Genomic DNA, 2500 nt, shown 5'->3' with positions numbered 1-2500 from the left:
GGAGCAAGAGTGACCCCTTCATTTCAAAAGATTTATCATTTTTTTGAAACCAGTTAAGTGCTTGACAGACGTCGCAAGGCTTTCATGTTTAGGAAGCCATACCTTACATCTGATGCATAGTGAATGAGATCTTGCCTGACCATTAGAATCTTTCACTTTTCTGTAGTGTTGCTGGCACTGGAAGGTCAATGGTTGCTGTACGGCTCCTTAGTTACAATGCTACAGGCTTTTGCAAAGCTTTGCTGCATTATTGGGCAAATGCTCAACATGAGCATCAACACACTTTTACCTGGATGCATAATTATATGACATCAATTATTGACACCATATAATAATTATCTGGTTTGGAGCTTTGAGGTGACTGTTTTCGCATTGATGAAGTTGCTAACTAGACAAGAATGTCTTTGGGAATTGAAAATCAAAGGTTTTGCCTTGTGCATCAAGAAATCGACCAAAGCACAGACAGCAATGATGCAGAATCTCCTGACGACAGTGTCGCCAAGAATGCTGTACAACCCATTCAGTGGTCGTCAACATAAAACATTGAAGAGGTCTGTATTCAGTATGGCCTGGTTCATACGTCGCATTTCTGCCGTGCCGAATTCAATTCAATTAAGTGCGGCAGAAATGCGACTGTCGATTCATACGTCGCACTTGTGTCGAATTTAAGTCAGAATTAATACTGTCAGGTATGTCGGTCAGCGGAAAATTTTTTAAACGCAGAGTACTTAATATGACGGACGGTGATACTGAGGGACGAAGGTCTTTAATTTTGCGAAAAAATTGTCCGCCAATTGAATGAAGAAGGAGAAAGCTGACAACGCAGCAGTTTGTTTTGCAATATTTTCAGGTTGCATTGGGTCGAGAATAGCCAAGTTTCTTCTTTCCCTTTGACGGGACCAAATTTACGCATGCTCAATACATTAACACAATGTATGAATTAGATTCGACACGGCAGAAATTCGACGTTTGAATCGGTGTGGCATTTCTGTCGGATAATGTGACAAGACCAGTCGAACATGCGGTAGAAATGCGGAAGCCGATTCAGACGTCGAATTTCTGTCGAATTTAATTCGTTGAATTAAATTCGACATGGCAGAAATGCGACGTATGAACAGGGCCTATGTTCCAACACAACATCTTGGAGAAAATGCTACAGCAAAAGACTATGTTAATCTCTTAATGGATTATGCTTTCTTTGATAAATTAGTACAGCACAGCATAGTGTAGTGTATGTTCGTTTGAAAGATGACACCAATTTCAAAACCGTTCTGAAATCTCAGCATTATTTGGCCTGGACATCCTGGTGGGAATTCATAGACTTTCTCAAATGAATATGCTGTGGGTTTCAGTCAAGTTTCTTGGGGTAGAAGGACTGACAAAAACTATTCCCAAGACCAGCAGCCAACACATCCAACTTTCCAATCCCACAACTGAAGACCGAGCAGACCTATTATGGAAAGTTAGACCTCCTGTAAACCTCCTGGAACAAAGGATGTCAGCTGCTGACATCCCCGGAAGAATACCACTACTACGGTTTGTCTTAAATATTCCATTGTGAATGGGTGCTTTTTGTACATCTTGGGGAAAACAGTCCACAAGAGGCAGAGAGATCTTGGCTTTCACCGCGAGCTTGCAAAAATTGATATGGATTACTTGGCTACAATGGCTATATACATCGACCGTCCAACTCTGGAAAAAGTACCATTGAGACTGTTGCCACTAAAGGACATTTATGTATACACTACCTAGGAAAACTCAAGGAAAGAATAAAAGTCTGCGCAATGTTCTCCAAAGTTGAAAGGAATCCACCCAGAGGCTGCACCTTACAAACATCTATTTTTGCAAGCTGTGCGGCATTCCTTGATGTAGGCAAATGTACAGGGAACAGTTTTGTGTCTCTTAGCTGTATACAGTGAAACCTTTATTAGGCGGACCCCATATTAAGCGGACACCCTCTATTAAATGGACACCAGCTTGAGTCCCTTAATTCTCTTCCCACATTTACTGTAAATATACCTGCATTTAGCGGACACCTCTGTTAAGCGGACGCGGACACCATTATGAAGCCATTTTGTTGTACAAAACCTGCAATAAGCGGGCAATTCAAGGGCTTTTACTCCTAAAGGTTCAGCCAAGACTCCGTTAACATTGTTCAGCGATGTAGTTTTAAAGCTAAGTGATTATTCCAGATTGATACATTGACTGACTGGACATTCTGCTATGAGCAGTCTTTTATCTAACACTGTGTTACACTGTGTTACAAAAGGGTTAATAATTAACTATTATTGCGCAACATATTAGAACGTGTTTTGACCGGAAACCCTGTATTACGCGGACACTAATGAGGGTCCCAAGGGTATATGTAAATGTAAATCCTATTTATAGTGGTCATGCACTTAGCTATACAAGCACTACGCTTAGCTAGTTTACAGGCATGCCACTGAAACAAAGGAAACAAATATTTTAAATAAACGTAACATAGTGAAAAATCCCAACT

The 2500-nt window shown here is 40.7% G+C and overlaps 1 protein-coding gene and 1 long non-coding RNA gene across 2 annotated transcripts in view; one reads left to right on the top strand and one right to left on the bottom strand.

Annotated features, from left to right (window-relative positions):
• LOC110043333 (endothelin-converting enzyme homolog) overlaps nt 1-2500 on the top strand; it is a 246397-nt gene that overhangs the window by 123168 nt on the left and 120729 nt on the right. The window lies entirely within an intron of this gene.
• LOC149116712 (uncharacterized) overlaps nt 2439-2500 on the bottom strand; it is a 9037-nt gene continuing 8975 nt past the window's right edge. The window contains exon 2 of the long non-coding RNA XR_016205455.1: nt 2439-2500. This exon is cut by the window's right edge and continues 443 nt beyond it. This is a non-coding gene — a long non-coding RNA (uncharacterized LOC149116712).

Source organism: Orbicella faveolata, unplaced genomic scaffold, assembly GCF_042242905.1.
Source record: "Orbicella faveolata isolate gen_17 unplaced genomic scaffold, um_ofav_v1 contig_12, whole genome shotgun sequence".
In the NCBI taxonomy this organism is placed as follows: Eukaryota; Metazoa; Cnidaria; class Anthozoa; order Scleractinia; family Merulinidae; genus Orbicella; species Orbicella faveolata.
The sequence above is the reverse complement of the archived record's forward strand: the minus strand, read 5'-3'. Positions and strand labels throughout refer to the sequence as shown.